Source organism: Phyllobates terribilis, unplaced genomic scaffold, assembly GCF_046119375.1.
Source record: "Phyllobates terribilis strain yellow unplaced genomic scaffold, ASM4611937v1 Scaffold_483__1_contigs__length_1377234, whole genome shotgun sequence".
Lineage (NCBI taxonomy): Eukaryota > Metazoa > Chordata > Amphibia > Anura > Dendrobatidae > Phyllobates > Phyllobates terribilis.
The window spans coordinates 492,946-515,167 of NW_027363243.1; positions in this window are offsets into that span (position 1 = coordinate 492,946).

Sequence of the window (22,222 nt, forward strand, 5' to 3'; positions counted from 1 at the left end):
CCATGATTTGGGAATCTTACAGACCATATTGCACTATCATTAAGTTGCTGTTTTGTTGCTATGCAGTTAGGTTTTCCTTTCTTATAAGTTTGTCCTTTGTCTCTCCCTGTCTCTCTCAGATGTAGCTGTGATGTCAGTAACCCCTCCCTTCTTCTCCATTCTTCTTCCTCATTCACCATCTTCAGCCATGTTAGAAGCTTATGTGCTTCCAGCCCGTTTCTAAAAAAGTCTTTTTACCTGCTGTACATTTGCACATCATCGAGTATTCTGCTAGAAAATAAATCTTCTTCTGAATCTTCAACAATGTGCTTCTTGCAGTCGAGTTAAACTATCTGAAGACATCACTATGTGTGAGTGCGGTAAAGAGACAGCCTAGAAACGGTGTCTCACAGCGCCCTATGCTTGCAGCTTAGTCATGGAGTCAGAATAGTGTGAGTTCAGTGAGAGTTAGTGAAGTGCATAGTGAAGGTGAAGTTCAGGTGCGGTGGGCTGCTAGGGGCAGCATGTGTCACTTGTTCCAGGCAGTGGGAGGCATTACTGGGATCCAGAGCAGTCGCTCCAGTCAGGTCCAGAGCCTAAGGTCTGGCATAGGAGCTGCCGGACACTTTGTGTGCTCTGAAGTACAAAGGAAGATGGACAGGGACCTGCATAGATGGAAGTTGAAGGCCAGTCCCGGGTGCACTGCAGAGGTGGACGAGAAATACAGGATGAGCTAGCAACAGGGCTGAAGAGGAGTTATGCTAAGAAGGAGGATAATGTGAATTGCTGTGCCTTATCCCATCTGTACCCACCTGATGAACTTGAACTGTCAAGTATATGTTTGACTGTTACAAAGAACTTTGTGTCCCCTAAATTGTGTGCGGCGGCTTCTGAGGACAGAAGCCTGAAGGCAGTGGAGGCCTGCGGCCTACAAGAGAGTGTGCTGCACCCCACACCCTAGAGCACACTGGGACTGGGACACCCATTGTCTGTAAAGTGCCAGAGCGAAATCAGACCGACGTTCAGTCACGACTACCGCTCTGTGCCACTTTACAAGATGAGTGATAAGGGAACTTCTCGATCAGAAGAGAAGAGGAAATAATGGTCGCTGCCCAAACTGTGACAAGAACAGGACCACAATGCAACAAGAACTGTCTCACAATGCTCTTGGAACTTTCCCATAATGCATTGCAAATTGAAACTAGAGCAAATACATTAAATCACTAGCAGACAGTGCAGTTATCAAACAATAAAAAATAGACAGGATTCAAATGCAAGCAACATAATGTCAGAACTGATATACACATAAAGTGACTAGATTCCCTGGATAGCTAAATTCGCAGATGAGGCCAGAACACGGGCTGCCCAGCACTATTTAAGTGCACCCCATGAAGATAGACACTCTAATTTACAAGGCCATAACATATAGGTGCATCTCACAAAATTAGAATAGCATCAAAAAGTTAATTTATTTCAGTTCTTCAATGCAAAAAGTGAACCTCATATATTATATAGAGTCATTACAAACACAGTGATCTATTTCAAGTGTTTATTTCTGTTAATGTTGATGATTATGGCTTACAGCCAATGAAAACACAAAAGTCATTAACTCAGTAAATTAAAATAATTAACAAAAAACACCTGCAAAGACTTCCTAAGCATTTAAAAAGGTCCCTTAGTCTGTTTTAGTAGGCTCCACAATCATGACAATCATGATGAAGACTGCTGACTTGACAGATGTCCAGAGTTCCAATTTTCATTTGAAATCAAGGTCCCAGAGTCTGGAAGAAGAGTGGAGAGGCCACAATCCAAGCTGCTTGAGGTCTAGTGTGAAGTTTCCACAATCAGTGATGGTTTGGGGAGCCGTGTCATCTGCTGGTGTAGGTCCACTGTGTTTTTTCAACACAAAAGTCAGCGCAGCCGTCTACCAGGAAATTTTAGAGCACTTCATGCTTCCCTCTGCCACAGTATCAAGCTACCAGGGGGGCAAAGGGGGCGGTGGCCCCGGGCCCCTCGCTCTTAGGGGGCCCATCCAGGGCTACGCCAGTGTAACTGTATCTAGCATGCCCCTGGTGCCAGCATCGGGCCCCACTGCCCGCCACCGCCGCAAGTTTACTGATGAGAGAGGGAGCGCGGATCTCTCTCCCATTAGTCCCTTCTGTGACTGACGTCTCTGACATCATCACTTGGCGCCCAGCCCGCTGTGCTGAAGATGTGTGCGTGCTGGGTGCTCTGAGCAGCGAGGGAACCAGGAGGAGAGATGAGTACTGTTTATTTATTTTTTGCCGGGTGGGGGGCGGCATTATATTACAGACTCTGCCTATGGGAAGGGGGAGGTGCATTATACTACAGACTCTGCCTATGGGGGAGCATTATCCTAAAGACTCTGCCCACAGAGAGGGGGGGCATTATACTAAAGACTCTGCCTATGGGGAGGGGGGGCATTATACTACAGACTGTCTATGGGGAGGGGGGGAGCATTATACTAAAGCCTCTGTCTATGGGGGGGCATTCTACTACAGACTCTGCCTATGGGGGGCATTATACTACAGACTCTGTTTATGAGCAGGGGAGAGCAGTAGACTACAGACTCTGCCTATGGGGGGACATTGTACTACAGACTCTGCCTATAAGAGGGGGAGCATTATACTACAGACTCTGCCTATGGGGGGTGCATTTTACTACAGACTCTGCCTATAGGTGGGGCATTATACTACAGACGCTGCCTATGAGATGGGGGGGGCATTATATCACAGACTCTGCCTATGAGGAGGGGGGGCACATTATACTACAGACTCTGCCTATGGGGGCGCATTATACTATACGAAGGACTATGGGGAGTGCATTATACTATATTGAGGACTATCTGGTGCATTATACTATATGTACTCTATTTATACAGTGTGGGTTCTTTGAACAGTGTGGGGGCCATCATACAGTGTGGGAGATAATGTGGGATCTTTGTATGGTGTGGAGGCCATCATACAGTGTTGGAGCCATCAGCTTGGGGGCTACTAAGGGGTCAGTATACTGTGTGGGGGTACTATACAGTGAGGGGGAATTATATAGTGAATAGGAGAACATCATACTGGTTAGAGCGGAGCTCTACATGGGGGGAGACTCAGGACATTATTAAATCTTAGGTGGGCACTTATTGTTATAGGGGAACTCAGGTTATCGTGACTGTCGAAGGGGCACTATTACTTTCTAGGGGGCACAATGTGGGCACTGTTTTCTAGGACACTTGCACACGGCATTACTTTATTTTAGAGGTTTGTTTTACCATCTAGAGGGCACACAGTAGGTGCAGTAATAGGGACACATTTTGCAGCAGAGGCTCAGTATTGATGTATCAGCAGGATGAGAAGTTTGTGCAGGTTGGGGATAGATGTGGTCAGTGCCTGAAATGTAAGGAGTCAAATGTGTCTTTGTTGTGATCTCTGCATACCTGAGACTCTGAGCCCTGGCTGGAGAAGTAGTCGTGTCGGTCTGGGCCAGATGGAAAAGACGGGAAAAGTGAACAATTTAATCAGAAAGAACGTCAGCTGTAAGGTACTATATATAACTGAGCTGTGATCTCTTATATGTTCTGCAGGACTGGCATCTATCAATATATGTCACCATATGGCGGTAATATCAGTGCTGGTCTTTGTATAGAGATTATTTTTAGTAACAGCGCGGTCATCTGCTGAGGTTTTCCTACATCCACTATCTGGGTGCGCCGCTATAGTTGTAATCAGGGTTACCTGGTTAGAGGCCCACTCAGAAGTTTCGGCCCCCTGAACCAAAACCTTAGCTACGCCAAGCTTTTTGGAGATGGACATTTCATTTTCCAGCAGGACTTGGCCCCTGTCCACACTGACAAAAGTACTAATACCTGGTTTAAAACAACAGTATCACTGTGCTTGATTGGCCAGCAAACTCACCTGACCTTAACCCCATAAAGAATCTATGGGGTATTGTCAAGAGGAAAATGAGAGACACCAGACCCAACAATGCAGACGACCTGAAGGCTTCTATCAAAGCCACCTGGGCTTCCATAACCCCTCAGCAGTGCCACAGGCTGATCGCCTCCATGCCACATTGCCGCATTGATGCAGTAATTGATGTAAAAGGAACCCCGACCAAGTATTGAGGGCATTTATTGAACATACTTTTCAGTAGGATAACATTTTGGATTTTGAAAACATTTTTCAAGCTGTTGTTATAAGGTATTCTAATTAATTGAAATAATGACTTTTGAGTTTTCATTGGCTGTAAGCCATAATCATCAACATTAACAGAAATAAACACGTGAAATAGATCACTCTGTGTGTAATGGCTCTATATAATATATGAGTTTCACGTTTTGTATTGAAGAACTGAAATAAATTAACTTTTATGGTGATATTCTAATTTTGTGAGATGCACCTGTAGATGGGCTTGGCTGCACCCTGAATAAAAATAGCATGTAAAAAATATATATGATATATATGAGGTATTGGTCGATATTTTGGCCAAAATATACAAGCTCGCAACCTGCTCAAGGGTCCTCATACTTGCGAGTCCCTACACTAACATTAAAAGCAAAGTCACAAAAACAAGGAATTAAAGTTCCCACCAAAATTCAAGAATTAACACAGCAAATACAGCAACAATAATTACAAGGATGCAGCAAACCCATATAATGAAGAAGTCAGCAACACAGGTGCAAAATATTGATGAGACAACCACTCACAACCTACCAATTCATGGAGGGGGTGATAGCTTAGTATTAAAACTGCACACAAATAAGCCTTGTATAGGGCACTGGTCACACATAGGTAGTGCACAATGTCTGGCTTACAGCCTATTAGTGAAGCCCAAACTATTAGATTAGGCGGGCTGCCCAGCACTTTTTAAGTACACCACATGAAGACAGACACCCTAGTTTACAAGGCCAACATTGATGGGTCTGGCTGCACCCTGAATAAAAATAACGTGCAAAAAATATATATGATATATATGAGGTATTAGTAAATATTTTGGCCAAAATACACAAGCTCGCAACCCGCGTCAAGGGTCCTCATACTTGCGAGTCCCTACACTAACATTAAAAGCAAAGACAAATTTAAATTCCCACCAAAATTCAAGAATTAACACAGGAAAAAAGGGCAACAGTGTTTACCTGCCTAGGTCTCAGTACTAATCATACCATATAATAACGATGACAGCAACACAGGTGCAAAATACTGATGTGACAACCACTCACATATTACCAATTAATGGAGGGGGGTGATTACATAGTATTAAAACTGCACACAAAATTATATGGGATTGCTACATCCTAATAGTGCATTAGTTCTGAGATCTGGGCAGGTAAATGCTATATTAATAATTGATTTTTTGGGGAAAGTTAAATTCTCTTTTGTTGGCTTTACTTTTAATCTAACTGAAATACACATAAGCTTTTTTCCTAAACATTAGGATCTGTTTAGAGCCATCAGCTCAAAAAGGCTTCCTTTGACAGACTTGGCATAAGCAGGTCAAAAGGAACCCTGATCTTTACCATTACACCCCTTTACAGGAATGGAGACTTACCACATGCTCAGGGTTGCATCTACAGAGTAGCTGCTGGCCAGAGGAGCGAGCTTGAGGCTATAACTCTAACTAAAGCTTTTTTATTACTAAATGATGGGTTCTGTCTAAGGCCATTGGCTCAAAAAGACTTCCTCGGACAGACTTGGCGCAAGCTACTCCATTCTGCAGATCCCAAGGGAACCCTGGCCTTTACCATTACACCCCTGTACAGGGATAGATACTTACCATAGGACCAGGGCTGCATCTACAGAGTAGCTGCTGGCCGGAGGAGCGAGCTTGAGGCTATAGTGGTTGATTCAACTCTAACTAAAGCTTTTTTTCCTAAATACTGGGATCTGTTTAAGGCTGTTGGCTCAAACAGACTTCCTCGGACAGACTTGGCGCAAGCTACTCCATTCTGCAGATCCCAAGGGAACCCTGGTTTTTACCATTACACACCTGTACAGGGATAGATACTTACCATAGGCCCAGGGTTGCATCTACAGAGTAGCTGCTGGCCGGAGGAGTGCGCTTGAGGCTTGAGTAGTTGAATCAATCCTAACTAAAGAAAAACCTATCTAATGACACTTTCTTGTTAGGACCTGTCTGAGGCCTATGGCTCAAAAAAGCTTCTTTGGAAAGACTTGGCAAAAGCCAGTCTATCCTACAGGTTCCAAAGGAACTCTGGCCTTCACTCTTACAGCCCTGTACAGTGATAAAGACTTATTACAGGGCCTTGATTGCATCTACATAGTAGATGCTGACTGGAGGGGCAAACTTAAGGCTAGAATGGTTCAGCCAACCCTAACTATTGCTACTTTCTTAAATGTTAGGATATTTCTGAGGCCGTTGGCTCAAACAGGCTTCCTTGGACAGACTGGGTGCAAAACACACCATTTCTGATGTTTCCAAATGAACCCTGGGCTTCACCCTTGAACCTCTATACAGGGACCGTTTCATAGTTTTAAGGTTGAAAGACACAAGTCCATCAAGTTCAACCTAAAAGCTAATGTGTTGATCCAGAGGAAGGCAAAAGCCCCATGAGGCAGATGCTAATTGCCCCATATTAGGGGAAAAATTCCTTCCCGACTCCACATATGGCAATCAGACTAGTTCCCTGGATCAACGTCCCATAACAAAATCTAGTACGGATAACCTGCAATTTTATATTATTCAAGAAAGGCACACACATGCCCTCCTTGAATTTTTTTTAGAAAATTAAGTATTTCAATTTCATGTGGTAGAGAGTTTCATAACCTCATTGCTCACACAATAAAAATTTGCCAACTAACTTCCTTTAGACAAAGTGAATTAGGATCTTTATGCTAGAGTAATTGAATTAACTCTAACTGAAATAGATTAATGCTTTTTTCCTAAATGTTGAAATTTGTTTAAATCCATCAGCTCAAAAAGGCTTTCTCGGACAGACTTGGCGCAAGCTACTCCATTCTGCAGATCCCAAGGGAACCCTGGCCTTTACCATTACACCCCTGTACAGGGATAGATACTTACCATAGGCCCAGGGCTGCATCTACAGAGTAGCTGCTGGCCGGAGGAGCGAGCTTGAGGCTATAGTGGTTGATTCAACTCTAACTAAAGCTTTTTTTTCCTAAATACTGGGATCTGTTTAAGGCTGTTGGCTCAAACAGACTTCCTCGGACAGACTTGGCGCAAGCTACTCCATTCTGCAGATCCCAAGGGAACCCTGGTTTTTACCATTACACACCTGTACAGGGATAGATACTTACCATAGGCCCAGGGTTGCATCTACAGAGTAGCTGCTGCCCGGAGGAGTGCGCTTGAGGCTTGAGTAGTTGAATCAATCCTAACTAAAGAAAAACCTATCTAATGACACTTTCTTGTTAGGACCTGTCTGAGGCCTATGGCTCAAAAAAGCTTCTTTGGAAAGACTTGGCAACAGCCAGTCTATCCTACAGGTTCCAAAGGAACTCTGGCCTTCACTCTTACAGCCCTGTACAGTGATAAAGACTTATTACAGGGCCTTGATTGCATCTACATAGTAGATGCTGACTGGAGGGGCAAACTTAAAGATAGAATGGTTCAGCCAACCCTAACTATTGCTACTTTCTTAAATGTTAGGATATTTCTGAGGCCATTGGCTCAAACAGGCTTCCTTGGACAGACTTGGCGCAAAACACACCATTTCTGATGTTTCCAAATGAACCCTGGGCTTCACCCTTGAACCTCTATACAGGGACCGTTTCATAGTTTTAAGGTTGAAAGACACAAGTCTGTCAAGTTAAACCTAAAAGCTAATGTGTTGATCCAGAGGAAGGCAAAAACCCCATGAGGCAGATGCTAATTGCCCCATATTAGGGGAAAAATTCCTTCCCGACTCCACATATGGCAATCAGACTAGTTCCCTGGATCAACGTCCCATAACAAAATCTAGTACGGATAACCTGCAATTTTATATTATTTAAGAAAGGCACACACATGCCCTCCTTGAATTTTTTTTAGAAAATTAAGTATTTCAATTTCATGTGGTAGAGAGTTTCATAACCTCATTGCTCACACAATAAAAATTTGCCAACTAACTTCCTTTAGACAAAGTGAATTAGGATCTTTATGCTAGAGTAATTGAATTAACTCTAACTGAAATAGATTAATGCTTTTTTCCTAAATGTTGAAATTTGTTTAAATCCATCAGCTCAAAAAGGCTTTCTCGGACAGACTTGGCGCAAGCTACTCCATTCTGCAGATCCCAAGGGAACCCTGGCCTTTACCATTACACCCCTGTACAGGGATAGATACTTACCATAGGCCCAGGGCTGCATCTACAGAGTAGCTGCTGGCCGGAGGAGCGAGCTTGAGGCTATAGTGGTTGATTCAACTCTAACTAAAGCTTTTTTTTCCTAAATACTGGGATCTGTTTAAGGCTGTTGGCTCAAACAGACTTCCTCGGACAGACTTGGCGCAAGCTACTCCATTCTGCAGATCCCAAGGGAACCCTGGTTTTTACCATTACACCCCTGTACAGGGATAGATACTTACCATAGGCCCAGGGTTGCATCTACAGAGTAGCTGCTGGCCGGAGGAGTGCGCTTGAGGCTTGAGTAGTTGAATCAATCCTAACTAAAGAAAAACCTATCTAATGCCACTTTCTTGTTAGGACCTGTCTGAGGCCTATGGCTCAAAAAAGCTTCTTTGGAAATACTTGGCAAAAGCCAGTCTATCCTACAGGTTCCAAAGGAACTCTGGCCTTCACTCTTACAGCCCTGTACAGCGATAAAGACTTATTACAGGGCCTTGATTGCATCTACATAGTAGATGCTGACTGGAGGGGCAAACTTAAGGCTAGAATGGTTCAGCCAACCCTAACTATTGCTACTTTCTTAAATGTTAAGATATTTCTGAGGCCGTTGGCTCAAACAGGCTTCCTTGGACAGACTGGGCGCAAAACACACCATTTCTGATGTTTCCAAATGAACCCTGGGCTTCACCCTTGAACCTCTATACAGGGACCGTTTCATAGTTTTAAGGTTGAAAGACACAAGTCCATCAAGTTCAACCTAAAAGCTAATGTGTTGATCCAGAGGAAGGCAAAAACCCCATGAGGCAGATGCTAATTGCCCCATATTAGGGGAAAAATTCCTTCCCGACTCCACATATGGCAATCAGACTAGTTCCCTGGATCAACGTCCCATAACAAAATCTAGTACGGATAACCTGCAATTTTATATTATTCAAGAAAGGAACACACATGCACCCCTTGATTTTTTTTTAGAAAATTAAGTATTTCAATTTCATGTGGTAGAGAGTTTCATAACCTCATTGCTCACACAATAAAAATTTGCCAACTAACTTCCTTTAGACAAAGTGAATTAGGATCTTTATGCTAGAGTAATTGAATTAACTCTAACTGAAATAGATTAATGCTTTTTTCCTAAATGTTGAAATTTGTTTAAATCCATCAGCTCAAAAAGGCTTTCTCGGACAGACTTGGCGCAAGCTACTCCATTCTGCAGATCCCAAGGGAACCCTGGCCTTTACCATTACACCCCTGTACAGGGATAGATACTTACCATAGGCCCAGGGTTGCATCTACAGAGTAGCTGCTGGCCGGAGGAGCGAGCTTGAGGCTATAGTGGTTGATTCAACTCTAACTAAAGCTTTTTTTTCCTAAATACTGGGATCTGTTTAAGGCTGTTGGCTCAAACAGACTTCCTCGGACAGACTTGGCGCAAGCTACTCCATTCTGCAGATCCCAAGGGAACCCTGGTTTTTACCATTACACCCCTGTACAGGGATAGATACTTACCATAGGCCCAGGGTTGCATCTACAGAGTAGCTGCTGGCCGGAGGAGTGCGCTTGAGGCTTGAGTAGTTGAGTCAATCCTAACTAAAGAAAAACCTATCTAATGACACTTTCTTGTTAGGACCTGTCTGAGGCCTATGGCTCAAAAAAGCTTCTTTGGAAAAACTTGGCAAAAGCCAGTCTATCCTACAGGTTCCAAAGGAACTCTGGCCTTCACTCTTACAGCCCTGTACAGTGATAAAGACTTATTACAGGGCCTTGATTGCATCTACATAGTAGATGCTGACTGGAGGGGCAAACTTAAGGCTAGAATGGTTCAGCCAACCCTAACTATTGCTACTTTCTTAAATGTTAGGATATTTCTGAGGCCGTTGGCTCAAACAGGCTTTCTTGGACAGACTGGGCGCAAAACACACCATTTCTGATGTTTCCAAATGAACCCTGGGCTTCACCCTTGAACCTCTATACAGGGACCGTTTCATAGTTTTAAGGTTGAAAGACAGAAGTCCATCAAGTTCAACCTAAAAGCTAATGTGTTGATCCAGAGGAAGGCAAAAAACCCATGAGGCAGATGCTAATTGCCCCATATTAGGGGAAAAATTCCTTCCCGACTCCACATATGGCAATCAGACTAGTTCCCTGGATCAACGTCCCATAACAAAATCTAGTACGGATAACCTGCAATTTTATATTATTCAAGAAAGGCACACACATGCCCTCCTTGAATTTTTTTTAGAAAATTAAGTATTTCAATTTCATGTGGTAGAGAGTTTCATAACCTCATTGCTCACACAATAAAAATTTGCCAACTAACTTCCTTTAGACAAAGTGAATTAGGATCTTTATGCTAGAGTAATTGAATTAACTCTAACTGAAATAGATTAATGCTTTTTTCCTAAATGTTGAAATTTGTTTAAATCCATCAGCTCAAAAAGGCTTTCTCGGACAGACTTGGCGCAAGCTACTCCATTCTGCAGATCCCAAGGGAACCCTGGCCTTTACCATTACACCCCTGTACAGGGATAGATACTTACCATAGGCCCAGGGTTGCATCTACAGAGTAGCTGCTGGCCGGAGGAGCGAGCTTGAGGCTATAGTGGTTGATTCAACTCTAACTAAAGCTTTTTTTTCCTAAATACTGGGATCTGTTTAAGGCTGTTGGCTCAAACAGACTTCCTCGGACAGACTTGGCGCAAGCTACTCCATTCTGCAGATCCCAAGGGAACCCTGGTTTTTACCATTACACCCCTGTACAGGGATAGATACTTACCATAGGCCCAGGGTTGCATCTACAGAGTAGCTGCTGGCCGGAGGAGTGCGCTTGAGGTTTGAGTAGTTGAGTCAATCCTAACTAAAGAAAAACCTATCTAATGACACTTTCTTGTTAGGACCTGTCTGAGGCCTATGGCTCAAAAAAGCTTCTTTGGAAAAACTTGGCAAAAGCCAGTCTATCCTACAGGTTCCAAAGGAACTCTGACCTTCACTCTTACATCCCTGTACAGTGATAAAGACTTATTACAGGGCCTTGATTGCATCTACATAGTAGATGCTGACTGGAGGGGCAAACTTAAGGTTAGAATGGTTCAGCCAACCCTAACTATTGCTACTTTCTTATATGTTAGGATATTTCTGAGGCCGTTGGCTCAAACAGGCTTCCTTGGACAGACTTGGCGCAAAACACACCATTTCTGATGTTTCCAAATGAACCCTGGGCTTCACCCTTGAACCTCTATACAGGGACCGTTTCATAGTTTTAAGGTTGAAAGACACAAGTCTGTCCAGTTAAACCTAAAAGCTAATGTGTTGATCCAGAGGAAGGCAAAAACCCCATGAGGCAGATGCTAATTGCCCCATATTAGGGGAAAAATTCCTTCCCGACTCCACATATGGCAATCAGACTAGTTCCCTGGATCAACGTCCCATAACAAAATCTAGTACGGATAACCTGCAATTTTATATTATTTAAGAAAGGCACACACATGCCCTCCTTGAATTTTTTTTAGAAAATTAAGTATTTCAATTTCATGTGGTAGAGAGTTTCATAACCTCATTGCTCACACAATAAAAATTTGCCAACTAACTTCCTTTAGACAAAGTGAATTAGGATCTTTATGCTAGAGTAATTGAATTAACTCTAACTGAAATAGATTAATGCTTTTTTCCTAAATGTTGAAATTTGTTTAAATCCATCAGCTCAAAAAGGCTTTCTCGGACAGACTTGGCGCAAGCTACTCCATTCTGCAGATCCCAAGGGAACCCTGGCCTTTACCATTACACCCCTGTACAGGGATAGATACTTACCATAGGCCCAGGGTTGCATCTACAGAGTAGCTGCTGGCCGGAGGAGCGAGCTTGAGGCTATAGTGGTTGATTCAACTCTAACTAAAGCTTTTTTTTCCTAAATACTGGGATCTGTTTAAGGCTGTTGGCTCAAACAGACTTCCTCGGACAGACTTGGCGCAAGCTACTCCATTCTGCAGATCCCAAGGGAACCCTGGTTTTTACCATTACACCCCTGTACAGGGATAGATACTTACCATAGGCCCAGGGTTGCATCTACAGAGTAGCTGCTGGCCGGAGGAGTGCGCTTGAGGCTTGAGTAGTTGAATCAATCCTAACTAAAGAAAAACCTATCTAATGCCACTTTCTTGTTAGGACCTGTCTGAGGCCTATGGCTCAAAAAAGCTTCTTTGGAAAGACTTGGCAAAAGCCAGTCTATCCTACAGGTTCCAAAGGAACTCTGGCCTTCACTCTTACAGCCCTGTACAGCGATAAAGACTTATTACAGGGCCTTGATTGCATCTACATAGTAGATGCTGACTGGAGGGGCAAACTTAAGGCTAGAATGGTTCAGCCAACCCTAACTATTGCTACTTTCTTAAATGTTAAGATATTTCTGAGGCCGTTGGCTCAAACAGGCTTCCTTGGACAGACTGGGCGCAAAACACACCATTTCTGATGTTTCCAAATGAACCCTGGGCTTCACCCTTGAACCTCTATACAGGGACCGTTTCATAGTTTTAAGGTTGAAAGACACAAGTCCATCAAGTTCAACCTAAAAGCTAATGTGTTGATCCAGAGGAAGGCAAAAACCCCATGAGGCAGATGCTAATTGCCCCATATTAGGGGAAAAATTCCTTCCCGACTCCACATATGGCAATCAGACTAGTTCCCTGGATCAACGTCCCATAACAAAATCTAGTACGGATAACCTGAAATTTTATATTATTCAAGAAAGGAACACACATGCACCCCTTGATTTTTTTTTAGAAAATTAAGTATTTCAATTTCATGTGGTAGAGAGTTTCATAACCTCATTGCTCACACAATAAAAATTTGCCAACTAACTTCCTTTAGACAAAGTGAATTAGGATCTTTATGCTAGAGTAATTGAATTAACTCTAACTGAAATAGATTAATGCTTTTTTCCTAAATGTTGAAATTTGTTTAAATCCATCAGCTCAAAAAGGCTTTCTCGGACAGACTTGGCGCAAGCTACTCCATTCTGCAGATCCCAAGGGAACCCTGGCCTTTACCATTACACCCCTGTACAGGGATAGATACTTACCATAGGCCCAGGGTTGCATCTACAGAGTAGCTGCTGGCCGGAGGAGCGAGCTTGAGGCTATAGTGGTTGATTCAACTCTAACTAAAGCTTTTTTTTCCTAAATACTGGGATCTGTTTAAGGCTGTTGGCTCAAACAGACTTCCTCGGACAGACTTGGCGCAAGCTACTCCATTCTGCAGATCCCAAGGGAACCCTGGTTTTTACCATTACACCCCTGTACAGGGATAGATACTTACCATAGGCCCAGGGTTGCATCTACAGAGTAGCTGCTGGCCGGAGGAGTGCGCTTGAGGCTTGAGTAGTTGAGTCAATCCTAACTAAAGAAAAACCTATCTAATGACACTTTCTTGTTAGGACCTGTCTGAGGCCTATGGCTCAAAAAAGCTTCTTTGGAAAAACTTGGCAAAAGCCAGTCTATCCTACAGGTTCCAAAGGAACTCTGGCCTTCACTCTTACAGCCCTGTACAGTGATAAAGACTTATTACAGGGCCTTGATTGCATCTACATAGTAGATGCTGACTGGAGGGGCAAACTTAAGGCTAGAATGGTTCAGCCAACCCTAACTATTGCTACTTTCTTAAATGTTAGGATATTTCTGAGGCCTTGGCTCAAACAGGCTTTCTTGGACAGACTGGGCGCAAAACACACCATTTCTGATGTTTCCAAATGAACCCTGGGCTTCACCCTTGAACCTCTATACAGGGACCGTTTCATAGTTTTAAGGTTGAAAGACACAAGTCCATCAAGTTCAACCTAAAAGCTAATGTGTTGATCCAGAGGAAGGCAAAAAACCCATGAGGCAGATGCTAATTGCCCCATATTAGGGGAAAAATTCCTTCCCGACTCCACATATGGCAATCAGACTAGTTCCCTGGATCAACGTCCCATAACAAAATCTAGTACGGATAACCTGCAATTTTATATTATTCAAGAAAGGCACACACATGCCCTCCTTGAATTTTTTTTAGAAAATTAAGTATTTCAATTTCATGTGGTAGAGAGTTTCATAACCTCATTGCTCACACAATAAAAATTTGCCAACTAACTTCCTTTAGACAAAGTGAATTAGGATCTTTATGCTAGAGTAATTGAATTAACTCTAACTGAAATAGATTAATGCTTTTTTCCTAAATGTTGAAATTTGTTTAAATCCATCAGCTCAAAAAGGCTTTCTCGGACAGACTTGGCGCAAGCTACTCCATTCTGCAGATCCCAAGGGAACCCTGGCCTTTACCATTACACCCCTGTACAGGGATAGATACTTACCATAGGCCCAGGGTTGCATCTACAGAGTAGCTGCTGGCCGGAGGAGCGAGCTTGAGGCTATAGTGGTTGATTCAACTCTAACTAAAGCTTTTTTTTCCTAAATACTGGGATCTGTTTAAGGCTCTTGGCTCAAACAGACTTCCTCGGACAGACTTGGCGCAAGCTACTCCATTCTGCAGATCCCAAGGGAACCCTGGTTTTTACCATTACACCCCTGTACAGGGATAGATACTTACCATAGGCCCAGGGTTGCATCTACAGAGTAGCTGCTGGCCGGAGGAGTGCGCTTGAGGCTTGAGTAGTTGAGTCAATCCTAACTAAAGAAAAACCTATCTAATGACACTTTCTTGTTAGGACCTGTCTGAGGCCTATGGCTCAAAAAAGCTTCTTTGGAAAAACTTGGCAAAAGCCAGTCTATCCTACAGGTTCCAAAGGAACTCTGGCCTTCACTCTTACAGCCCTGTACAGTGATAAAGACTTATTACAGGGCCTTGATTGCATCTACATAGTAGATGCTGACTTGAGGGGCAAACTTAAGGCTAGAATGGTTCAGCCAACCCTAACTATTGCTACTTTCTTAAATGTTAGGATATTTCTGAGGCCGTTGGCTCAAACAGGCTTTCTTGGACAGACTGGGCGCAAAACACACCATTTCTGATGTTTCCAAATGAACCCTGGGCTTCACCCTTGAACCTCTATACAGGGACCGTTTCATAGTTTTAAGGTTGAAAGACACAAGTCCATCAAGTTCAACCTAAAAGCTAATGTGTTGATCCAGAGGAAGGCAAAAAACCCATGAGGCAGATGCTAATTGCCCCATATTAGGGGAAAAATTCCTTCCCGACTCCACATATGGCAATCAGACTAGTTCCCTGGATCAACGTCCCATAACAAAATCTAGTACGGATAACCTGCAATTTTATATTATTCAAGAAAGGCACACGCATGCCCTCCTTGAATTTTTTTGAGAAAATTAAGTATTTCAATTTCATGTGGTAGAGAGTTTCATAACCTCATTGCTCACACAATAAAAATTTGCCAACTAACTTCCTTTAGACAAAGTGAATTAGGATCTTTATGCTAGAGTAATTGAATTAACTCTAACTGAAATAGATTAATGCTTTTTTCCTAAATGTTGAAATTTGTTTAAATCCATCAGCTCAAAAAGGCTTTCTCGGACAGACTTGGCGCAAGCTACTCCATTCTGCAGATCCCAAGGGAACCCTGGCCTTTACCATTACACCCCTGTCCAGGGATAGATACTTACCATAGGCCCAAAGTTGCATCTACAGAGTAGCTGCTGGCCGGAGGAGCGAGCTTGAGGCTATAGTGGTTGATTCAACTCTAACTAAAGCTTTTTTTTCCTAAATACTGGGATCTGTTTAAGGCTGTTGGCTCAAACAGACTTCCTCGGACAGACTTGGCGCAAGCTACTCCATTCTGCAGATCCCAAGGGAACCCTGGTTTTTACCATTACACCCCTGTACAGGGATAGATACTTACCATAGGCCCAGGGTTGCATCTACAGAGTAGCTGCTGGCCGGAGGAGTGCGCTTGAGGTTTGAGTAGTTGAGTCAATCCTAACTAAAGAAAAACCTATCTAATGACACTTTCTTGTTAGGACCTGTCTGAGGCCTATGGCTCAAAAAAGCTTCTTTGGAAAAACTTGGTAAAAGCCAGTCTATCCTACAGGTTCCAAAGGAACTCTGACCTTCACTCTTACATCCCTGTACAGTGATAAAGACTTATTACAGGGCCTTGATTGCATCTACATAGTAGATGCTGACTGGAGGGGCAAACTTAAGGCTAGAATGGTTCAGCCAACCCTAACTATTGCTACTTTCTTAAATGTTAAGATATTTCTGAGGCCGTTGGCTCAAACAGGCTTCCTTGGACAGACTGGGCGCAAAACACACCATTTCTGATGTTTCCAAATGAACCCTGGGCTTCACCCTTGAACCTCTATACAGGGACCGTTTCATAGTTTTAAGGTTGAAAGACACAAGTCCATCAAGTTCAACCTAAAAGCTAATGTGTTGATCCAGAGGAAGGCAAAAACCCCATGAGGCAGATGCTAATTGCCCCATATTAGGGGAAAAATTCCTTCCCGACTCCACATATGGCAATCAGACTAGTTCCCTGGATCAACGTCCCATAACAAAATCTAGTACGGATAACCTGCAATTTTATATTATTCAAGAAAGGAACACACATGCACCCCTTGATTTTTTTTTAGAAAATTAAGTATTTCAATTTCATGTGGTAGAGAGTTTCATAACCTCATTGCTCACACAATAAAAATTTGCCAACTAACTTCCTTTAGACAAAGTGAATTAGGATCTTTATGCTAGAGTAATTGAATTAACTCTAACTGAAATAGATTAATGCTTTTTTCCTAAATGTTGAAATTTGTTTAAATCCATCAGCTCAAAAAGGCTTTCTCGGACAGACTTGGCGCAAGCTACTCCATTCTGCAGATCCCAAGGGAACCCTGGCCTTTACCATTACACCCCTGTACAGGGATAGATACTTACCATAGGCCCAGGGTTGCATCTACAGAGTAGCTGCTGGCCGGAGGAGCGAGCTTGAGGCTATAGTGGTTGATTCAACTCTAACTAAAGCTTTTTTTTCCTAAATACTGGGATCTGTTTAAGGCTGTTGGCTCAAACAGACTTCCTCGGACAGACTTGGCGCAAGCTACTCCATTCTGCAGATCCCAAGGGAACCCTGGTTTTTACCATTACACCCCTGTACAGGGATAGATACTTACCATAGGCCCAGGGTTGCATCTACAGAGTAGCTGCTGGCCGGAGGAGTGCGCTTGAGGCTTGAGTAGTTGAGTCAATCCTAACTAAAGAAAAACCTATCTAATGACACTTTCTTGTTAGGACCTGTCTGAGGCCTATGGCTCAAAAAAGCTTCTTTGGAAAAACTTGGCAAAAGCCAGTCTATCCTACAGGTTCCAAAGGAACTCTGACCTTCACTCTTACATCCCTGTACAGTGATAAAGACTTATTACAGGGCCTTGATTGCATCTACATAGTAGATGCTGACTGGAGGGGCAAACTTAAGGTTAGAATGGTTCAGATAACCCTAACTATTGCTACTTTCTTAAATGTTAGGATATTTCTGAGGCCGTTGGCTCAAACAGGCTTCCTTGGACAGACTTGGCGCAAAACACACCATTTCTGATGTTTCCAAATGAACCCTGGGCTTCACCCTTGAACCTCTATACAGGGACCGTTTCATAGTTTTAAGGTTGAAAGACACAAGTCCATCAAGTTCAACCTAAAAGCTAATGTGTTGATCCAGAGGAAGGCAAAAACCCCATGGGGCAGATGCTAATTGCCCCATATTAGGGGAAAAATTCCTTCCCGACTCCACATATGGCAATCAGACTAGTTCCCTGGATCAACGTCCCATAACAAAATCTAGTACGGATAACCTGCAATTTTATATTATTCAAGAAAGGCACACACATGCCCTCCTTGAATTTTTTTTAGAAAATTAAGTATTTCAATTTCATGTGGTAGAGAGTTTCATAACCTCATTGCTCACACAATAAAAATTTGCCAACTAACTTCCTTTAGACAAAGTGAATTAGGATCTTTATGCTAGAGTAATTGAATTAACTCTAACTGAAATAGATTAATGCTTTTTTCCTAAATGTTGAAATTTGTTTAAATCCATCAGCTCAAAAAAGGCTTTCTCGGACAGACTTGGCGCAAGCTACTCCATTCTGCAGATCCCAAGGGAACCCTGGCCTTTACCATTACACCCCTGTACAGGGATAGATACTTACCATAGGCCCAGGGCTGCATCTACAGAGTAGCTGCTGGCCGGAGGAGCGAGCTTGAGGCTATAGTGGTTGATTCAACTCTAACTAAAGCTTTTTTTTCCTAAATACTGGGATCTGTTTAAGGCTGTTGGCTCAAACAGACTTCCTCGGACAGACTTGGCACAAGCTACTCCATTCTGCAGATCCCAAGGGAACCCTGGTTTTTACCATTACACACCTGTACAGGGATAGATACTTACCATAGGCCCAGGGTTGCATCTACAGAGTAGCTGCTGCCCGGAGGAGTGCGCTTGAGGCTTGAGTAGTTGAATCAATCCTAACTAAAGAAAAACCTATCTAATGACACTTTCTTGTTAGGACCTGTCTGAGGCCTATGGCTCAAAAAAGCTTCTTTGGAAAGACTTGGCAAAAGCCAGTCTATCCTACAGGTTCCAAAGGAACTCTGGCCTTCACTCTTACAGCCCTGTACAGCGATAAAGACTTATTACAGGGCCTTGATTGCATCTACATAGTAGATGCTGACTGGAGGGGCAAACTTAAGGCTAGAATGGTTCAGCCAACCCTAACTATTGCTACTTTCTTAAATGTTAAGATATTTCTGAGGCCGTTGGCTCAAACAGGCTTCCTTGGACAGACTGGGCGCAAAACACACCATTTCTGATGTTTCCAAATGAACCCTGGGCTTCACCCTTGAACCTCTATACAGGGACCGTTTCATAGTTTTAAGGTTGAAAGACACAAGTCCATCAAGTTCAACCTAAAAGCTAATGTGTTGATCCAGAGGAAGGAAAAAACCCCATGAGGCAGATGCTAATTGCCCCATATTAGGGGAAAAATTCCTTCCCGACTCCACATATGGCAATCAGACTAGTTCCCTGGATCAACGTCCCATAACAAAATCTAGTACGGATAACCTGCAATTTTATATTATTCAAGAAAGGCACACACATGCCCTCCTTGAATTTTTTTTAGAAAACTAAGTATTTCAATTTCATGTGGTAGAGAGTTTCATAACCTCATTGCTCACACAATAAAAATTTGCCAACTAACTTCCTTTAGACAAAGTGAATTAGGATCTTTATGCTAGAGTAATTGAATTAACTCTAACTGAAATAGATTAATGCTTTTTTCCTAAATGTTGAAATTTGTTTAAATCCATCAGCTCAAAAAGGCTTTCTCGGACAGACTTGGCGCAAGCTACTCCATTCTGCAGATCCCAAGGGAACCCTGGCCTTTACCATTACACCCCTGTACAGGGATAGATACTTACCATAGGCCCAGGGCTGCATCTACAGAGTAGCTGCTGGCCGGAGGAGCGAGCTTGAGGCTATAGTGGTTGATTCAACTCTAACTAAAGTTTTTTTTTCCTAAATACTGGGATCTTTTTAAGGCTGTTGGCTCAAACAGACTTCCTCGGACAGACTTGGCGCAAGCTACTCCATTCTGCAGATCCCAAGGGAACCCTGTTTTTTACCATTACACCCCAGTACAGGGATAGATACTTACCATAGGCCCAGGGTTGCATCTACAGAGTAGCTGCTGGCCGGAGGAGTGCGCTTGAGGCTTGAGTAGTTGAATCAATCCTAACTAAAGAAAAACCTATCTAATGCCACTTTCTTGTTAGGACCTGTCTGAGGCCTATGGCTCAAAAAAGCTTCTTTGGAAAGACTTGGCAAAAGCCAGTCTATCCTACAGGTTCCAAAGGAACTCTGGCCTTCACTCTTTCAGCTCTGTACAGCGATAAAGACTTATTGCAGGGCCTTGATTGCATCTACATAGTAGATACTGACTGGAGGGGCAAACTTAAGGCTAGAATGGTTCAGCCAACACTAACTATTGCTACTTTCTTAAATGTTAGGATATTTCTGAGGCCGTTGGCTCAAACAGGCTTCCTTGGACAGACTGGGCGCAAAACACACAATTTCGGATGTTTCCAAATGAACCCTGGGCTTCACCCTTGAACCTCAATACATGGACAGTTTCATAGTTTTAAGGTTGAAAGACACAAGTCCATCAAGTTCAACCTAAAAGCTAATGTGTTGATCCAGAGGAAGGCAAAAACCCCATGAGGCAGATGCTAATTGCCCCATATTAGAGGAAAAATTCCTTCCCGACTCCACATATGGCAATCAGACTAGTTCCCTGGATCAACGTCCCATAACAAAATCTAGTACGGATAACCTGCAATTTTATATTATTCAAGAAAGGCACACATATGCCCTCCTTGAATTTTTTTTAGAAAATTAAGTATTTCAAGTTCATGTGGTAGAGAGTTCCATAACCTCATTGCTCACACAATAAAAATTTGCCAACTAACTTCCTTTAGACAAAGTGAATTAGGATCTTTATGCTAGAGTAATTGAATTAACTCTAACTGAAATAGATTAATGCTTTTTTCCTAAATGTTGAAATTTGTTTAAATCCATCAGCTCAAAAAGGCTTTCTCGGACAGACTTGGCGCAAGCTACTCCATTCTGCAGATCCCAAGGGAACCCTGGCCTTTACCATTACACGCCTGTACATGGATAGATACTTACCATAGGCCCAGGGCTGCATCTACAGAGTAGCTGCTGGCCGGAGGAGCGAGCTTGAGGCTATAGTGGTTGATTCAACTCTAACTGAAGCTTTTTTTTTTCCTAAATACTGGGATCTGTTTAAGGCTGTTGGCTCAAACAGACTTCCTCGGACAGACTTGGCGCAAGCTACTCCATTCTGCAGATCCCAAGGGAACCCAGGTTTTTACCATTACACCCCTGTACAGGGATAGATACTTACCATAGGCCCAGGGTTGCATCTACAGAGTAGCTGCTGGCCGGAGGAGTGCGCTTGAGGCTTGAGTAGTTGAATCAATCCTAACTAAAGAAAAACCTATCTAATGCCACTTTCTTGTTAGGACCTGTCTGAGGCCTATGGCTCAAAAAAGCTTCTTTGGAAAGACTTGGCAAAAGCCAGTCTATCCTACAGGTTCCAAAGGAACTCTGGCCTTCACTCTTACAGCCCTGTACAGCGATAAAGACTTATTACATGGCCTTGATTGCATCTACATAGTAGATGCTGACTGGAGGGGCAAACTTAAGGCTAGAATGGTTCAGCCACCCTAACTATTGCTACTTTCTGAAATGTTAGGATATTTCTGAGGCCGTTGGCTCAAACAGGCTTCCTTGGACAGACTGGGCGCAAAACACACCATTTCTGATGGTTCCAAATGAACCCTGGGCTTCACCCTTGAACCTCAATACAGGGACAGTTTCATAGTTTTAAGGTTGAAAGACACAAGTCCATCAAGTTCAACCTAAAAGCTAATGTGTTGATCCAGAGGAAGGCAAAAACCCCATGAGGCAGATGCTAATTGCCCCATTTTAGGGGAAAAATTCCTTCCCGACTCCACATATGGCAATCAGACTAGTTCCCTGGATCAACGTCCCATAATAAAATCTATTACCACTAACCTGAAATGTTATATTATTCAAGGAACATTTTTCATCAAGCAGTTTTCACCGGAAATGTGTTGCACAACTGTTTGAATCTCAGTAAATTCCTGCGCAACTTACATTTAAATACTCTGACCTTTTTACACCCACTCTTTTAACTTCTTAAATAGTGAACAGAGCTTATCTGGACCGCTTGTGGCTTAGCTTTACCTGAAAACTTATTACAAATTAGGCTGGAAAAGTGGTGTAAAATAGGACTGAAATTGACTCCATCTTTTGACTGGAGTACATTTCTTGAGGTGTAGTACGTCAGCTTTAAGGGGATATTTCAATAAATGAATGACCCTGGCTGCAGGTATAAA